The sequence below is a fragment of the Hylobates moloch genome, unplaced genomic scaffold, assembly GCF_009828535.3.
Source record: "Hylobates moloch isolate HMO894 unplaced genomic scaffold, HMol_V3 SCAFFOLD_8, whole genome shotgun sequence".
Classification (NCBI taxonomy): Eukaryota; Metazoa; Chordata; class Mammalia; order Primates; family Hylobatidae; genus Hylobates; species Hylobates moloch.
In genome coordinates this window covers 100575153-100595194 of record NW_026652283.1, presented here as the reverse complement: position 1 = coordinate 100595194, position 20042 = coordinate 100575153, and the positions used below count along the sequence as shown (strand labels likewise).

Here is a 20042-nt window from a genome sequence, read left to right as displayed (position 1 = left end):
AGAATAACTAAATAATCACAATGAAAGATTTTGCCTGTTGAAGTTCAGTCTGGCTAATGTTTCTCCATAGCTTTGAAAGGTTGCTTTATTTCTTGGAAGGACATGATGCAAGGAAGGAGCAGGGACAAGAGGTAGGTGGAGATATTTTCCTCACCCTGCCAGGGACCTGATCCTAACCCTTTCCTTTTCCTAACTGCCCCTTTGGAAGGAGAGAAATCCGACGTCTCCCAGGCTGCTGCAGCCACTGCTGAGAGCAGCATCTTATGCCAGTTTCCCCTGGCGGCTTCCCAGCCAGCCAGCCGCTCTCCCTCCCTGATGATGTCAGCACTTGCTGCTTCATCACACCTGGCTGAAGGAATCAGATAAGCTCCACGGGAAGAGGCCCGAGGAATGAGCACAGTCTTGACAGGTGAACCAAAGAGGCTTTTGTTTTCCGGGCTGGGGCTGGCTGCCAGGTTGTGGATTTCTGTCAGTCAGCTGGCTGCCACACTTCTTTGCTTCTCTATTTTCCCGAAAAAGAAACCATTAGTGATTTGCAAAGCTGCTCCAGAGGATGTAGGGTTTCAATGTGAGACCGAGATGGGGTTAGAATGGGGAAGCCTTCTCTCTACTTTGGCTAGAAGCCTCTGACAGGAGCAGGGCTTATTAATAATTGCAGCCAAGGGGGTATGTAGACAGTTGTGCACTCTGGTAGTGAGTGGGTCCTGCCTGGAAGCTTCTGATAGAATTCCTGAGTGATGCTTTTCCAGTTTCATTGTGGGCTATGTCCTGAAGAATGGGCTGGGAAGCAGCTTTACATTCAGCCCCTCGAGGCAGGTCACTCATCTGGGTTTGCTGCTCTGTCTGATGCTCCCCTACTTGGGACACTGGTGAGTTTTGTGCCCACTGTGATTGCTGCTCTGTATGTCTGGTGAAAATCATAGAGATATGTTTTAAGAGTTAGAATATTTAAAGAAAATCCGTCCAGAGAATTTTTATCCAATCCTACTCAAGTTGGATCAGCCAAGGTGGCAATGGGCTAACCTCAGCATCAGGCTGCTTCTCTCTCCATGTGGTTTGTTGGGCGTGGGGGATGAGGAGTTGTGTGTGTGTGTTGTGGGGGTGGCTTCCTCTCTGGATATATTTATTCACAGATCAAAATCTTTGTAAAGGGAGTTTTTTTTGTTTTTGGGTTTGTGTGTGTGTGTTTTTTTTTTTTTTCTTTTTACAACATTACAATTGTTTACAGGTCTAGAGAATGGTCCTAAGAATCATTTCCTTAGGTAGAAGGGATGGGAGGGCAAGATAATACATTCTTTCCATGGTACAAAATTGAGAAATGACCCCAGTGACTCACTGAGTTACCTGGAAAACCAGCTGAGACTGGGGGGCTTTCTTTTTTTCAGCAGCAAGGGGCAACCCAAGCTCAGCTTACCCCAGGACTTGTGGCTTTCTCTCCTCTCAGGGAGAATGAAACTCTCATGCCCCAAGGCTTTCAGGTGCTGGGCAGAGAGTGCTTCCAAATACCTTCTGAAAATAGCTGGCGCCCAAGTCTGCAATGAGTGGTACCAAAATGGTCTGATCATTCCTCCACAGACAGAGCTGCTTTGATGCTTACTCTATAACAAGGCTTCTCAACTGTGGTACTCTTGGTATTTTGAGCCAGGTAATGTTTTGTTATGGAGGGCTGTCCTGTGCACTGTAGGATGTTTAACAGCATCCTGGCCTCAACTCGATGTTAGTAGCAACCCTCGTACCCAGTTATAACAACCAAAAGTGTCTTCAGATATCACCAGATGTCACTTGGGGATTAAAATTGTCTGTAGTTGAGAATCACTGACTTATAAGAAGGGAGGTGCAGCATGGGTGGGAATCTTCCACTGGAACAAAAACCCATTACTGTGTGACCAGGTGATTGCCCAGGACCCAGCATACCTCCCCATAGGAGGATGGAACTTACGCCTTCTCCTCACTCACTGACCACATGTCTTAATCATGATTTGTCCAAAATCAGATCCCAAGATGTAGATTCACATAATTTACTTGGGAGAACAAGGAAGCAAAAGTGAAAGAATGAAAGTAAGATTGGAACCAGGAAAGTTAATGCAATATATTTTAATGAGTAGATTACTTCAGATAGATGAGGCTTGATGCCTCTCAGTAATGTTTGAGGAACAGTGTAGAATACACTTCAAAAACGTCCCTCCAAGAATGCAATAGTTGAGGATTATCCACTCACTCTCACCCTGAAATTGGTAGAGGCTGCCCCTGAAGACATGCAGGTTGTTCCTAGTTGATACCCAGCAAGCTCAGGTGGGGCTGCAAGAAAGTCCTCAAGAAGACTTGAAGAAAGATGGCAGGTGCTTAAGGTTGGAAGCTCTCAGAATGCTGGAAACTGTCTGCTTTAGCTATAAGTGAGTTTAGGTGTGTTGAGAGGATCAGTTGGTTGGAACTTCAACAGCTTTCTCTATATTCTTTGTGAGTTTCCTCTTTCCTCAATATAGTGTGTTCCTTAACCCATAGCATGTGATATTGAGGAATTTGTCCCAATTTCTGGTGCATGACAACAAGATCCACATAGGGACCTTACTTGAAGGATACTGATTGCTATTATGTGGGCTAAAAGGAAAGATTTCTGAATAGACCTTGGTTAAAGAAAGCAAAAACTATAAGGAGAAGAGAGAAGCAGCTCAGTGCTTTCTGAAAATGCTGGAGTATCTGAAGGTTTGCTTTGCAGATGGCCCTGAAAGTGTTAAAATTAATGTGTATCCTTTTCCATGTCGTCTGTCTTTACAAGGGATTTGTGATTTATCAGGGACATGCCTGTGTTAAACAGCATGTGGAACATCCCTGGGACTTAGTATGCAGACAGCATGCTTCCTAGGTACTCTGAATTCTAGCAAGTCTGATGAAAGATGGGAATTAGAGTTATTGCTGTTTTCTGTGAATAAGAGAATTGAGATGCAATGTGGAGTGTCTACAGGGATTTCAAAGACCTTAACTGGTTTTATGAGAGGCCACAATAGCCCAGGATTATTGTTCTTGCCTATGGGTGGACAGGTTTGAATGCCAGCTGGAGTAGTTTGAATTAGATAGGACTAGCCATAAGCTTCTGAAGCTTGCCTAGTAAGGAAGTGACATGATGAAAATGGTGGTGGAGGACTTCATTCTCACAGCTGTTGGAGGGCAATTATTCACAATTACTTTAGTGGCTGACTGGCTGGGTGAGAGGCAAGAGAGGCTGGAGTGGGAGAGACCCACCAAGAAGCTGTTATAATAATACAGGATAAGATGGTGAAGATTGTAGAATCAAATCGAAATCCGGATAAGAATTTCAATATTCTAGAGGTCCTTTCTAGATCTAAAAATAGTAAGGCAATCCTAGGCTGTCCTAATATTAATGTAGAAAGTGTATTCTGAGAAGTCTCCCTATAAATCTTGGAATTGTCTCATGTTGTAGCTGGAAGGATCTAGGGTCATCTACTCCAGTAGTGGCTAATTTGAATGTCTTTTGAGGCCAGACAGGTAAGGTAAATGTGTGGAGCTGGTATGTCTTTAATGTATATACCTACATTGTGTGGACGCGGAATGTTGGGTGCTGTACAGCATTATGGTGGAACCAGCTCACAAGAGCTGATTGTTAGATTTTCAGAAAATGTGTAAGCTGGTTGACATCACAGTGGTAACTTGAAATTAAACCTAGCAGGAGTATTTACACCATTGAAATGGGCAAATACTACAAATCAGAGCTCCCCATCTCCCAGGACCTTGTTGTTAGACGTTTCTCAGCAGCACACCACTGGTACTGCAACAAACAAGAGCCACATGCCCAGGCACTTCAACCTGGAAGGTCTGGTGGGAACATGGGCTATTTCCAGATGTTCTAATTTCAAGACTCAAACACTTCATTTTATGCATGATGTAATGCAGGCCTAGGTGGCAGTGTGGCATATTTGAGTAAATCACGAAGACCAGAGTAGAAGGAACAAAGAGACAGATCCCTCAGTCAAACAGCACAGGTATCCATTCTCTATGCATTGCTTTAAGATAATTGGACAAAAAATACTCCACAAATATGAAAAAAAAAGAGGCATGGCATTCTTTAGCCTTAGCATGTAACATCTCTTTTATGTTAGTTATTGGGTTAGGTGTGTATGGCCAAAGAACTGATGAGATCAGGGACTACCAAGTAACGGGAATATTTGCTAGTTCTCTAATCAGTTACTTTCACTAAGAAGCAAATACAAAAGCAAATATAAGAAAAATTAGACATGCTGAGATTTGACTCTTAGGTGAGTATTGCAATTCTTAAGCTCCCCCTATACCCGTGGAAAGAAACAGGTGCTTTCTGTGATCCCTCTTAATTTAAACCTTGGGAGACAATTGTGCATGACTGACACAGATGGCTTGTGCTTACATTGCCTCAATACTATTTCAATAGATTGTTTTCTCTTTTCCATTAAAAAAAAATTTAGAACTTCATATCATTCTAGACAACGCACAGACAACTGGGAAAGAATCCTAAATTTAGCTAATTTCATAAAAAAGGATCTAAAGTACACTTCAGCAGCTTCATATCTGCTGAGTAGTAAAAGAAGTCTCTCCTAATTGACTGTTGTTCATGTAGAAGGTCGTGAGGAAAAAAATAACAATTAAGCTAAAAGCTACCTTTGTGTCATAAATCTAAGTACCTTGACAAAGATGACTTATTTTAAATTCATTGCAAAGAACTTTTGCAAAATTATATAGGATTTTGAAAGGCTTTCTTTATACATAGAACAATATAATCAAGTAGTTAATTTCTTTCGCTTAACTTGGAAACTTTAATTAAGGGTTCCTGTTCTATAACCTTGTCAGATCACTGTCCTGGCTTGGTCTTAAAATAAGTTTTATGGCCTTGTTGACCTTCATTTACCTTAGAAATAGAAACAAGTCAACCTTCTTTCCCTCAAAGTGAGAGGAGAAAAGCTCTGTACATCTTAAAATACTGCAAACTTACTGGGCTGGTGGCTTGGAATTTAGTAGTTTTTTAGTGTTCTCTTAGAAATGTGTGCTAGCTCATTAACCACTGCTCATGCCCTCTTTAATTGCTCTTTATCTTCACACCATTACAAGTTTTGCTCTTTCTAAAACCAGTTTAACACAGGAGGCCACCAGAAAGGAGTTATTTTATTGACTAGAAACCGGAGCTGTACTATTTATAGATCGGATGAAGGCAAGCCTTAAGGCATGGCTACACGTTCCTCACCTGGTCTCCTCTCTTCTAAGAACTTTGCAGGATTGCACTTCTCAGCCCCTTGGTGACAAGGTTGAGGCCCTAGGAGCAGTTCTAAACCAATGAGCTGTGGTATCTGCTGACTGGCAATGTTCTGATTCATAGCTGATCTGTCAGCAGGACTCGGAGTGAGTGACTTTGGTAACAGAGCGTCCCCACCCCCTCCTCTGGTGCCCCACATGGATGTGTAGTATAAGCAAGAAATGAACTTATTTTAAGCCACTGAGATTTGGGCACTAGCTGTTACTATACTGTAACCTAGCCTGTCCTGAGTGATACCCAGCAGTCCTGTGATTCTGAGAGAGGTGACTCAAAGTCGAGAGAAGTGCCTTGTACCCCTGAGTGCTTTGTTGTTCTCCGAGTTATCTGATGACTGGGGTGTGAAAGCTCCGAAAGACCTTCAGTCATGCAGAGAATTTATAGTCAGTTTTAATGACTAATTCTTAAACCCTACCACCATAACCACTATGACTATTCTTTTCTCTTTCTGTTTTCTCAAATTGACTTTTGCACTAAGACTTGATGGGTGAGAAGAAGCCAGATTGTTTGTATTTTGGATGGGGGTAAGGTTTTCAAGTTTAAAAAGCTAGTGCAAAGGCCCAGAGGCGAGAAAGAGCTTGACATGTTAATCTCAATGGAAGGGTACAAAGTATCCTATAATGGATTCTGTGGGTTCCCTCCACCCCAGGTTCTATCTCCAGCACAGTGCACTCAGTGATTGTCGGCTGCTAATGGCTCACAGCAGCCACCTTCTTTGGAGCATTGCTCTCCACAACTGGGAGGCACCAAAACCAGGAGCTTCTTACTCCTTCCCTCCCCCTTCTCAGGAGGGGGAGCCCACAGCTAATGACTGACTGCCTTGGGGAACAAAATGCTGTACCATTGCCTCCAGGGAGGATACTTCTGCTTTGTAGTAATGTATGTCCTAGAGCATCTCCTCACTCTCAAACAGGCAAATCTGGATCCTACCTGAGGCTTCTGTCTCCTTTACAGTAGCAAGCAGTAAGTAATAAAGCAACTGTCATAGTCTATTACTGCTGCCGTAACAGAATACCTGAATTGGTTAATTTATAAAGAACAGACATAGATTGCTCACAGTTTTAAAGGCTGGGAGGTCCAGGATAAAGGTGCCAGCAGGTTTCTGTCCGGTGAGGGCCCAGTCTCTGTCTCCCAGATGGTGCCTTGAATGCTGCCTCTTCTGGAGGGGAGAAAAACTGTTCCTCATGTGTCAGAAGAGCAAAAGTGGAGCAATGTTGTGTCCGGACATGATGGAAAGTAGAAGAAAACAAACCCACTCCCACAAACCCCTTTTATACTGGGATGAATCCATTCACAAGGGTGGAGCCCGCATGACCTAAACACCTCCCATTAAGCCCCACCCATGAACATTGGTGTATTGGGGATTAAATTTCAATGTGAGTTTTGGAGGGGAAAAAAACATTCAAACCATAGCACAATCCTTGTTTAGCCCCTTTCTCTTTTCTATCCTGCTTTCCTCATCCCATTATACATTCGTTTCTTCAACACGTTATATGCATCCAGGTCTCTGTCTCATGCTCTGCTTCTAGAGAACTCAACAGAACACAGGTACTGTGATAGGAAAGGGTACTGTGAGCAAAATATGTGAAGAAACACTACATGCTATTAACTTTTCTTAGAAGTGCCTCATAACTAATGGGGCATTAAATCCTCTTAAGTCCTGCAACAGAGAAATTTGTTTAACCTTGAATAATCTATTTAACTTTGAGACTTTAAAGAGCTCTGATATGGAATCAGGGATCTCAGCTTCAGACCCCTGCTTTGCAGTTACTAGTTGTGTAATCTCATACAAGGTCCCTAATCCTGTTGAACTTCCCTTTCCTCTCAGTAAAATGATATTATATTCATTGCTAGTGAAAAAGTAAATATGTAAAATAAAATAGCCACTTTGTAAAATAGTTTGGCAGGTTTTTTTTTTTGTAAAGTTAAACATAAATTTATAAACCACCAATACTCCTAGGTTTCCTCCCAAGACAAATGACAATGTATGTCAACACAGACATACACACAGGATTCATAGCATTATTTATAATGGAACAAAAATGGAGACAACCTAAATGTCTACCAGCTGTGGTATAGCCCCATAGTGCAATACTATTCAGCAATAAAAAGGAAAGAACTACTGATACGTGCTACAGCACAAACCTCAAAAACATTATGCTATGGGTACAAAGACAGAAATAGAAGACAACAGAGCATGTGATTCCATTTGTACAAAATTCCTAAATCAGAGGTTGCCTGGGCTTTGGGTTAGTAGTGGGGGTTGACTGCAAATGAGCACAGGGAAACTTTTGGGGGTGATGGAAATGTTTTAAAATTGGATAGCGGAGATGGTTGTGTAACTTTATAAACTTCATGACCATCAGTTGAATTTTGTATTTACAACGGCTGATATGGTATGCATGCCACACCTCAATGAAACTGCTACGACACGCTCTGAGAGAGTACTTTCTTGTTCTGACCTGCCTTAAAAATATATTTTTTGTAGATATAGGAATTTGCCTAATAAAAAATAGTTTTAAGGAAAAGGAAGGAGGACTGTAATAGTTACCTGGTGGGATTACTGTGAGGATCGCCTGAGATAAGCACTCAGTATTTGATACATGTTAACTATTGTTGTTTTGTTATTGTAATTTCTGTTGTAGTTGAGCCAGCATTTCCTCACTTATTTTTATTTTTTTGTGGAACATTATTTTTTTAATTTTTTTTATTATACTTTAAGTTTTAGGGAACATGTGCACAACGTGCAGGTTTGTTACATATGTATACATGTGCCATGTTGGTGTGCTGCACCCGTTAACTCGTCATTTAACATTAGGTATATCTCCTCACTTATTTTTAAGAGCAAAACTTATTTCTCTAGGAATATAAATATGATAATGGGATATTTTGGGATCTGTTATCTAAGACATTTTACGCATTGGCTTTTTTTCCTTTTTACCACTGTGGTTTATTTTGTTTGTTTGTTTTCCTTGTAACTTACCTGGGGTATGTTGAATTGAAGAAAAGCTTTTTTATTTCCTACGTACAGACAGACTGCAAAACATGCTTTTTCAGTATTTTGGATGCAATAAAATATTAGTTTGTGGGTTCTAGTAAGGACACAGAGTTCTACAACAGGTATTCCGTTCTGATAAAATTCATATTATTTTTGAGGAATTGAATACAGTATGTTAAGCCAAATGTCTCTGAAAAACCAATACATATTTTCCCTTTACATCTTTTAGACATTACACCGAAAATCTCACCTAGGTGACCTTGTGTTTTTAAAGGCAAATAGATCTGCTGGTGTATTATTGTTTTTGGCTTAGCCAGAAATTATTGTTAATTTTGCCCCCCAAAAGGCAGATTACTAAAATACATTAGTGTTTTGGGCATGTGCAGTATAGAACAATTTGAACCAATTTAAGCCGTCAGAGTAAGATTGCACCCAAACAGAAGTGCTTGTAGAAATGAATTGACGACTCCAGTAGTTTTAAATCAATGCATGCTGGGCAATCAGACTCCCTTATCGCTCCCTAAAATGACCTGCTTAAAGGAAATTGAAGCACTGTTATAGTTGAGATAGCTGTGCAATCCACATGCTCAAAGTGGTGATCACCTTCAAATTTAAGCACTTAATTTAAGAGCTCCAATAATTTTAAATTGCTATGTGCCGCAAAGAGTGACAGACGGTTACCAGAGTGCGCCAGTATTTTTAAAACACTTCTGTTCAGTGTAATATATTTCTGTGGAAAGGTTCACAGCAAGTTGAAACAAATTTCCAAATTAACATTGAAAAATGAAAAGCGACATAGTGACAAACTTCAGGTTGGTTTTCTTTTTTTCTTTTCCTTTTTCTTTTCCCCCAGCCAAGAGAAAGGAGTAAGCCTAGTCACTCCTCTTTCCTTTGTATTGAAAAGCCACAGGGATTTGTCAGGAGCTAAAAATAAGTCTGTCTTTTTAAGTATGGAACCCCCTGGCGAAGCCACACTTGGCAGCAGAATAGCTCTGTAGTGAGGACCAGGGAGAATGGCCCTTGGAGCCAAAGGGAGAGAGACAGCTTGCATTAATCCAGCTGGGCTCTGAAAATCCCTGCTTGAGTTTTGAAGCACTAGGGGAGGAAACCGGAACCTGGACCCAGGGTAGTGAAATTTACATGGTGCAATCCGGATGGCTCAGGGAACCAGGGGCTGTGTCTGGAAGTGCCTCTGTGTCACCTGTCTCTCCTCTCCTGCCCTGAATTTCCTCTACATGTCAGGTCGTTGGCCCTGCCCTGGGCTCACCCCGCCCCCTGGAAGTTCTTTTCACTGGGCTGGGCATGCCTCTCTCCCCTCTTTCTTCTTGTTCCTCCTATCTTCCCTTGATGTGAAGTCCCTCTGCTTTCCTGGATATCTAAATTACCAGTTATGGCTCAGCATTCGTTCCTTTCCTTCCCTGCCTCCACATTTATTTCTCTCCATCCCATCCTTACAATATCCTTCTAAATTTCTAATGGGGTCTAATTTTTCTTCTGCAATTGGATTCACAGCCAATAGCCTCTTTTAAACTCTTCATTAAAAACTGAAACATTTTAGAAATCTATTTTGATACACTTTTCATACAATAAAACATACCCATTTTTGTTGCATAGGTTTTGTTGTTGTTTTGGAAAAATTTGCATCTAAGTAACCATCACTACAATCAAGATGTAGAATATTTGTCACCCCAAATGTTCCTTCATCTCCCTTTGTGGTCAGTTCCTCTGACCCTGGCCCTAGGAAACCACTGATCTGTTTTCTGTCACTGCAGATTAATTGTGCTTGATTCTTCACTAATAAAATGGTGATTAGAACTTCCACTCCACAGGTTGTCCTGCGACTGAGGTGGGAACTAGTGTGTCTCAGCAACACGGTCCCTACCCCCTGGGGACTGGGGGAAGAGCCTTAAATAGCCTCCTACAGGCCTGAATTTCTTTTGAAGTTTTCTGTTTAAGTTAAAAATGTTACGCTATTTCTCATTTTGTTGAATTTACATCCATGTTTGTTGTAACTTAAAAATTATATTCTAAATCACCATCCAGTAAAAAAAAAAAAAATGCTCCTGGAAGATGCACTATATTTACTCAGTGGTTTCCAGCATGGTCTGACTTACTGATACTCCACCTGCAATGAGGGACTATCTAGGAGCTAACTCAGTTTGGGGAGATACTTAAAATATTCCTCCTAGCCAGTCCTGCCACAGAGCTGTCACTCAGGATCCTCATTCTCTTATTAAGTTCAGTCATAAACAAAAGTTGATTTAATAGTGTGGGCCTTCTCAAAACAGTACTTGGGGAGGAACATGGTTCAAGAAAACTTTCATTTGGCAATACACATCCAAGGCAGAAATGGACTCATCTGTAGGCCTTACACGCTTAGAGGCTACCTTTACATATGGAATTCTTGACTGCATTTATAGGGTTTATTCAATATTATTATTATTAGTCTATATATATTGAATTTCTTGTATATGCCAGGCACTGTTCTAAGTGCACCATTGCTTTTTGCATTTAATTTACAAGATTCTGCAAAGTAGAAACTGAAATCTTCATATTGTTGATGAAGAAACTGGCCCCTCAGAGGTATTTATCCCAAGTTACTAAAACTTGTGCAAGTACCACAGCAAGTAAATTTGCAATTATAGCAACACTAAACCCCAAACTTATTCATCAGTAGCATCTCTGTATTAAAACACATCTGACACCAAAATAAAAGGTGGATGTCCAATGAACTATTATCTCAGATTTAGTGGGTCTTTCCATTGTTGAATGAGATGCTTTTGCCAGGAGTCTGCAATGATGATGATGGGGTGTGTGTGTGTGTGTGTGTCTGTGTGTGTCTGTGTCTGTCTGTCTGTCTGTCGTCTTCTCCCCTCTACTACCCTACTTCACCTCCCTTTCCTGTCCTGGTTCAGAACTGGAAAGGATGGTTCCCTCTGGAAAGTCAGCTCTCTGGGGTTGACAAATGGCTTTGATCTTCTATGTGAAAAGGGTCTCAGAAGAGAAATTGGTGAATGATATGCTATGGGGCTGTGCTGGAGGGCATCAGTCACTTGGGCTGCCTGGACACCTGTGACTAGGGCTGAAAGGGGTTATGGATTCCAGCTAAAACAGGGAGGGGTGGATAGCAAGACTTGATTTGAGAGGCTTGTATTCTGTTGCAGCCAAGTCACACAGAAATAGACAGGGCCTGGCTGCTGTGGGATGCAGGGATGAGGGCACAACATGTCCTTGGTTCTAGGGAAGGATTCGGTTCCAAATGGAAGCTAAACATCTTGCCTCCTGTCTCCCTGGCAGCCCCCTCCGATCCCCATAGAGGAAGGGCGACTTTTCATTTGGAACAATGCTAATGGAGTCATTCGGGTCAGTGTCTCCGAGATAAAATCTGTCACTCCCTTCTGCAGGCTCATTATTTCTACCTTCAGGCGGCAAGGAGGCAGGAGGCAGCAGAACACAAGAGGTTAGGGCTATTCCCTCTCAGGGCGCGGTCTCTCTCGCTCCCTCTCTCTCTTTCTCTCTCTATATGTGTGTGTGTGCGCGCGCGCATGATTGTGGTCTTAAAGGTGTGATGAATTACGGGCAAACCTTTTGTCTTAAACAGGGTGTCAGTGTTTACATTCTGCACATAAATTTTATTTCCCTGAAAGTCTGCCACCAACCTACTTCTGTATATGCTTTAGTATAGCCATTTAACAACAACAACAATAACAAAAGAATAAGCTGCACACAGGGCCGGACTTGGCCTGAAATTACATCCCACATAGCTCTAATTGTTCAGTAATTTAAACAGAAGAGTGGCATTATGTTGACTCGGCGATTTAAAATTATGCTAAAGCAGGATTTTGCCAGCTGGATCCTTGGCCTCGTTCAGGAACATACTTAGCTGTGTGCAACAGGGACCACTAATCCATGAGGATAGAGAAAACGAAAATTTTTAAAAAGGCAGAGTATTCTCCAAACCAGCAAACCATCACCAATCAAAGTGCCAGGACTTTAGGATAAGTAGAGACCCTGTGGTTACTTAGGTAGTGTTAGCAATTTGTACTTGTATGAGAGAAAGGGCACCTGTGAGCTCAGCTGTCATTCGAAGGTGAGATGCCACCTTCATTTAACAGCAAGGACAGGGGCATGCATGCTGGATTTTTCTCTCCAGTCCCTGAACAGATACGACCTTTTCTAAAAACCTGGCTCAGTTCTGCACCTTCCTGAACAGTATCCTAGGGAAATATTGGCAATTAAGTGCCCTGTTTTCATGGGCCTCTAATTTTTCTCAGCGATTCAAATTTTAATGCCCATAGGGTTTCCCAGCTGAAGGCTGACTGGGGACTTTACTGAAGTATTTTTCTTTGTCCTTATAAAGGGGGGAAGCTACTTTAGTTTCCATCATATAAATTCATATGACTGGCCATGTGGCTGCTTTAATGACCATCATCTAAGACCCTGTGGCTGTTTTAATAGCCACATGCCCCAATGCTCCACTCCTTACAGTCAGAGCTGATTTTTGAAAAGTGTGAATCTGGACTCTGTGTTGCCAGGTCTTCACAATTTTCATTCTGGATTATAATCTAAAAGTTCCCAATATTTAAATATAAGGCAACCAACTGACCAACCAAAAAAAAAAATACACACAACAACCAGGGAAGCTCCAGAGAGCTAGGACATTTATAGAGGCTGATAAATGATTTCTCCAGGGCAACTCTGTCAGGATATAACACCACTGTGGGCCGGATAGGGCTGGTGGATCACTCGTTTTGACACCTGTTCTCTACAGTCTTTCCGTAATTTAGACTAAGGCTAAAATGTGTGTCTTGCCTCCTCTGAAAGGGAACTGTTGTAGGTGACAGGGATACTGCACTTAGCATTAGAATTGCTTTTGGTCAGGTCGAGCTTTGGGACCTGAGTGATTGTAAGCAGGTTGCTTCTCTACTCCACGCTTTGCTTACTTGCCTTGTCAGTGAAACATGAATGAATGTTGGCCTTGTCCCTTCCTTGATGTTTTTATCCGGATAAAATGAGGAATGGATATGAAAGCACCATACTTGGTGAACTCTTGAGCACTACAGAGGATGATATCCTGGGCTGGTGGCCAAAGATTGGGGTTGTGCGCCGATGAATTTGTAACTAACCAGCTGTGAGATCTGGTCAAGTTATGTGATCATTCTGGGATTCAGGCTTCTTATTTGTAAAGACCAGATTTTTTGAAGGGAAGCAGTAGAGTGAATAAGAGAAGGCAAACCTGAAATCAGGTTGTAGCTCTGGCAGTTATTTACTGTGAGATCTGGCTCAGCCAAGTGATCCCTTGCTATTCATTGTGGTCCGGCGGCATCAGCATCTCCTGGAGCTTGTTAGCAATGCAGAGTTTCAGGCCGCACCCCATATTTGCTGAATCAGAATCTATTCCCTAAACAATTTGTAAGCTCATTAAACATTGAGAAGCATTGACTTAAGCTAGTGGAAGTCAAAATGTAGTCCTGGATGAGCAACATTATCATCTGGGAACTTGTTAAAAAAAATAACTTCTCAGAGCCCCTCTTAGACCTACTGAATCAGCAGTCTGAAGATAGGGACCAGGAGTCTGTGGTTTAATAAAGCCTTTAGGTGATCCTGATGTACCCTGGTGAAGCCTATTTTCGCTTCCATTACCTCCTCATCTCTAATGTAATTGCGTGAATAAATCTACCATTGGGGCATTTTAAGGCTGAAAAAAATATATGGCATAGTATATTATAGTAGAATGGAATGTACTATAATATAATGTGTGTATATATATATATATATATAAAGAGAAAATCGTGTATGATGAGCAGAACATAATGTGCAGTATAGATTGGCAAATAAATTGGATACAAGGTAATTGGTAATGGTCTATATCAGTTATGGTTTCAAGCTAACAGAAGCAAACCCTGGCTAACTCAAGCAAAATGAAATTTATGGACAGATATATTGTAGATTATATCATTAAAATTTAAAAAATGAGCCTTCATGCTTGGAAAAGGCAACAACCAGGGAAGCTCCAGGGATCTAGGACAGTTATAGCATCTGATAAATGGTCTTTCCAGGGCACCTCTGTCAGGATGAATCACCTCTAGTTGCCTTTGGGGCCATTCTATTCAAGATCCAAATTTTTGGTAAGGAAACTGCCTGGCAGGCTTGGGTCATCTGGAGGACAAGGCCCCTGAATTGCTATGTAGTGAGGGTGGAGGAGATTCTCAAAGGAATCTGCTGTTGTTATAAAAAAAAAAAAAATGTGAGAATGGCAACTAGGCAAGCCACTCAACAGATGCTCATTACAGATATTTCTAGCTCCAATATTCTGAGTCTAACATTCTGCATGGACCTCAGGCCTGGCACAGCGATGGGAAATCCTGGAGCAGCAAGCTAAAAGGTAGGGCTGGTGCTTCCGGGAATCCTCCTGGCTGTTTCCTTCTATGCACAGCTGTGGGACTTTTCTCTTATCCAGACTGGAATAGTTTTCCTTTGGGTGATGAAAGGAGTTATATGTGCCCAGAACCATGTGTGCTTTCGCAAACACAACTGTGGGTCATGTGTGTCCCTGCTCATGCCGTGAAGCGTGAGGTTTTCCTTGAGAAAGGGCCACTCCTGCCTGCTCACTAACAAAGCCAAGAAGTATACAGCAGAATATGTTAGGATGTCACATTGGACATCTTCCTTTTTCTCCCATAGTTTTATAAGTGATTATAAAGACAAGCCCATGCCCGAATTTTGCGATACTGGCTCTATGCACTATTTGTTTTTATGAACAATTCGCTCATGTCAGAAAAATGGCTATGCATTGCTCGGGCTCTGGCCCTGTTATTTTTTTCTCCTCTTGATTCTACCAGTTAATCACAAAAAACAACCCTTCTGAATGTGGGGTTTTCCCCTGGTATGTGTCTGTGCTATGGAAACAGTAGCTCATAATGGCCAGTCTGTGAGGGGAAGTTGGTGTGGATGCTGGCTTATTTAATGTGCATGTGAGGGAAGAAGAGGTTTCAAAGGCCTTTTAAAAGGATTGTGCTGATATCTTAAGAATCATTTGGTGCCTCATGATATTTGCTAATCAAATCACAGAAAACCTGGAGAGGCTGTGAGGTTCAGTGGTTACAGTACCCACCTGCCCATCAAGCAGGCTTGTCCCAGCATTAACCATTAACCGTCCTTTTCACACATCCTGGGTAACTTGCTCTTTCTTTCATTTCAACTTATGATAGAGACATCAATAATTATCCCACAAAGTTGTAATTAAAATAGTCAGCAGAACAAGGCCAAAATAGCCAATATCAATAAGAAAATTAACTGGTTTTAGATCTGAAAGAGCATCGAGTTCCTGATCGCAATATTAGAGATAAGTTCATGTTTGCAGGAGTAGGAAGGCTTGTGAAGTGCTCTGGTGAGAAGAACAGATAACAATGGCATCATCTTTTATAAAAGGGGTTGTATTCTAGTGTCCTAATGGAAGGTAGAAATTGCATACAATTAAGATAATCTTTAGAAATCTCTGAAATATTACATGGGGTTTTGTATGTACACATATGCAGCAATATAATATGCAGTGTAAATAATATGTAACATTATATAATGTTTACATTATAATAATTATGTAATATGCATATATAATGTGTAATAGATAGTATACTTTATATGTAATATGTTATATAACATATGTAGTACATTATAAATATAGTAGTCCCCCTTATCCACAGGGGATACATTCCAAAAGCTCTATTGGATACCTGAAACCATAAATAATACCAAACCATATATATATATACTGTTTTCTCCTATACATATATACCTATAGTGAAGTTTAATTTGTAAATTTGGCACAGTAAGAGATTAACAATAATAACTAGTAATAAAATAGAACAATTAAAACAATATACTATAATAAAAATTATGTGAATGTGGTCTCTCTCTCTCTCAAAATATCTTATTGTATGTAATATTTCCAGATTTTGGTTGACAGTGGATGGGGGTGGGAGTGAAGACACAAATAAGGGGAAACTGACATACTTGTGTATCATACACACAGGTAAATATATTCTTGTGTTTATAATATATAAATCTAATACATATACACCTATATATAACATATTGTATATATTATATAAATATATACTATATATTTATAATGTATTACCTATATAATATACAATTGATATTACTTAAGTTTATATTATATATGAACTTTACAAGTTTATAATGATATAAACATACATATGTAGCACTTGCATTTGAATACATGTTCAAAATATAATTTCACAGAATTTTAATTATGTAAGCAAATCTGCTTATATTTGAATTCCCAGAAGTTATGGCACATGTCATTATCTTCTTTTTATCTTAAGCCTTACTTGTAGAGTAGAAAGTGCCTTCTCTTGGCTCCATTTGGAATTCCCTCATTTTATCCTGGTATATAGGTATAGTCTAAGCTCAGCATTTGGTGCTATGCTGGCTTTTCTGCCCAAATGCTATGAATTTAAGCTATGCATAAATATAAAACATGGGGTCATGTTTGAAGTCTGGTTCTTTACCAATCTTTGTTTAGACCTGAGTAATTTGGGAGCACAAGAAGCCAAAGAAATTTTTAATCTGCTATAAGTGTCTTCAAGAATGGCAATTGTTAAGTATCCATTCAAAGAAAAACTGAGTATTCCTGGCAGATGGATGATATTTTAAATCCTCATAATTTATTTACTCTTATTTTAGCCATCATAAAAATTTTAGTGTATCAATTATACACAAAACTGAATATTAAAAGCCAGAGAAGAAACACACTGGCATGTATTTATTTCGAGCCCAGTCACCTCAAATTATAAACAAGTTCTATACTATGTCTGCACAAATGCACATGTGTATTACATAGCCAAGTATTATGTAAATCAATTATTGCTGCACACACTATTTTCCTACAAACTCCAATGTGATTTTCATAAACAACTGTTTCTCAAACATGATGTTTAGAATTTCCCTCCCCAATGATCTCTGTTTATGAACATATTATATACCTTTTCTTTCCACTGTAGTTATAAAGCAAAGGAGGCTACCTTGCAAAGTACATTTCTTCCTATCCTTCTTGCAGAAGATAATACACTAGTGGCATTTTCTGATTTTTTTTGGAATTTTTTTTTATTTTTTGCTCAGTTTTGCACTGGATAGACTATAAATAATTAAAATTTGTTTCGGGGTATATTTTTTTTGGAATCTATCTTTTTTTAGACTCATAACTTGCGTTTGGTCATTGAAAAAGTAAACATTTGAAAGAAAAAGAAAAAGATCTGGAAATATGGAGAAACAAGTTGTGTTTCAAATGAAGTTTTCCACTCAGTTCTCTCTACCACCTGCCACAGAGCATTTTAAGGAAACTCAGCTGACAGCAGAATAAGTGCCTCCCAAAGGTCCCAAATATGCACAATGTCTTTCTTTATGACAGAACTCTCTTAATTGTCATTTCAGGTTGTTCAAAATGACAGGAATAAAACAGAAAACAAGAGTTTTGTGTGGAATAAGTATAGAGTTCATCATAGCTATTAAAAATTCTAATGACATGAAAGCCAATTATTGTGAATTCAGGTGGTTATTCTGAATGTACTTAGGTACATGACAGTTGAGGTAAACATTTTGGCCCCAGACAGCTCCATTAATTAATTACTACTTAGGATTCTAAAGCTTGCTTAGCTGCTTCAAGAGCTGTGTGGAATACTTATAAGACACATACTCAAGGCAAGTCCAGACAGGCAAATCAGGTACTTAATAACATTTTTCCACGTACTTGTTTGACTTCTACATATTAAAGCTCTGTATAAAATATTAAAAATAATTTACACCACCTTCCATTTTTCTCTATAGAGAAATGTATATAGAAAAATCTATAGCAACTTAAAATGAAAAAAAAAAAATAGTGTGTCTGAAGAGGGCAGTCTTTCCACAATTTCTTGGAATTGACTCCACTTAAATACACATTACACTGAGAAGCTAATTTTTTTTTTTTTTCATTTAATGGTTGTGACTGCTTTTACATGTGCCAGTCCTAAATCTTATTCTCCAAAAATTAGGCTGAATTCTCCACTTCATGTCCCTCCACCATGTGTTTTTTTTTTTTTTTTTTCAGTTTCAAATTATGTAGGTGGCAACAATATTCTTCCAAACAGAAGTCTGTATTTGAAATAATTAACTTTCCCCCAGCTGACTAATGAGTATTTTAAGGGTATACAGTTGCTTTTTTAGATGAAGTTTTATAGAAGTTGTTCCTTCTTTTAATAATTGTAAATAGTTTTTGGGGGGGAAAAATTGACATACTTTTCAAACTTTCCTACAGCATTTATGCCCACAAGGATTAGCTATATGATCATTTTCAAGAAAAGTCATATATGTGCTCTCTCTGACATACTCCATTCAGTCATAGAGCAAGGCTTTAAATGTTTTCTACCTGTAAGCACACCCACCTTGAGAAGCATGCACACTGAGGGCAGTTTGTACCTGACAGTTACCATGGAGGATGATTCATTGGCAGAGCCGTGGCTATGCTCTCCTCAGCACCTACAGCCAAATGGTCAAGTTGGAGCCTTGTTACAACTGCCAGTGGTTGGGTAGCTCATTGCAACTGAGGGGGAATCCGTTGCTACTTTTGCAGAGGAAACGTTGGTCCTCCCACTTTGCTTTATGATGAAGGTAAAGAGGCCAGAGGAAATCCCAGGATGACAGTGGAGGGCTGCGCAGTGTCTCTGGACATGTTCTTATAGAGAAAATCTTGGGAGTTTCATGTCTCTCTGTGATTAGGGATAGAAAGAAGGATCTCTAATTTTATGAGGTGTTAATTAAACCATACTTAAAATTCAGCAAATGCCTCTACCACTTTCAATCTTTGAAAAGCTTTGTGGATTATAGTGCATTGGTAGCATTTAAGTCCAGGGAGGTCTGACTCTTCTGAGAATTCATATGGCTTTCAGGAAAACGTGCTTGTGTTGGAATCCTGGTTAGGGGCAGCTCCATTCCCAGAAACTGTGTTCTAGCTAGCCTGTGGCCAGATCCTTCCCATTTAACATTGTCCTCTGTATGACAGCAATATTATGAAAACACCTTGAAAATATATAATGTGACATATGAATATTTAAAGACTCATGTATTCCTGGAAAGTTTGACTTTAGTTCGACCTTCTCAATTTATAGATGAGTAGAAATGACTTGATTAATCCCACATAATTAGTCTCAGATCTAAAAGAAACAAAACGTTCCAGGATTTCTTCTCGTATACCTTATATGGTAGGCAGCCTCCAAGATGGCCTCCAATACCTGCCTCCTGGTATTAATACCTTGGTGTAGTCAATTCCCACATTGTACCAGGATTGGTTTTCTTGGCAACAATTACCTGTAATCATGGGTGACTAATGAGGAAATTCAAGATTTCTTTTGTTTAAAAGAACACTGACAATGCCTGATACCACTACGTGTGTTTTACAAGTTTCCAAAACACTTGCTAGAAAATCTTCAATCCACAAATCCAGCCAGTGGAATCAACTTTGAGTCTGGTTTTTGTTTCTTTATATTTTTTTGGAGACAGAGTCTCACTCTGTTGCTCAGGCTGGAGGGAAAGTGGCACCGTCATGGCTCATACCAGCCTCAGATTCCTGGGCTCAAGAAGTCCTATCTCCTCAGCCTCCTGAGTAGCTGGAACTATAGGTGTGCACCACTATGCCCAGCTAATATTATTTTTTTTTTTTTTGTAGAGACAGCGTCTTGCTATGTTGCTCAG

General features: G+C 40.0%; 1 protein-coding gene across 1 annotated transcript in view; it reads left to right on the top strand.

The window, feature by feature from the left end:
* Window positions 1–348: 348 nt before the first annotated feature.
* Window positions 349–20042, top strand: part of RBMS3 (RNA binding motif single stranded interacting protein 3) — a 1191227-nt gene continuing 1171533 nt past the window's right edge. The window contains exon 1 of the mRNA XM_058442835.1: window positions 349–409. The gene's annotated coding sequence lies outside the window, so the exon portion shown is untranslated. The remainder of the gene's footprint in view (window positions 410–20042) is intronic.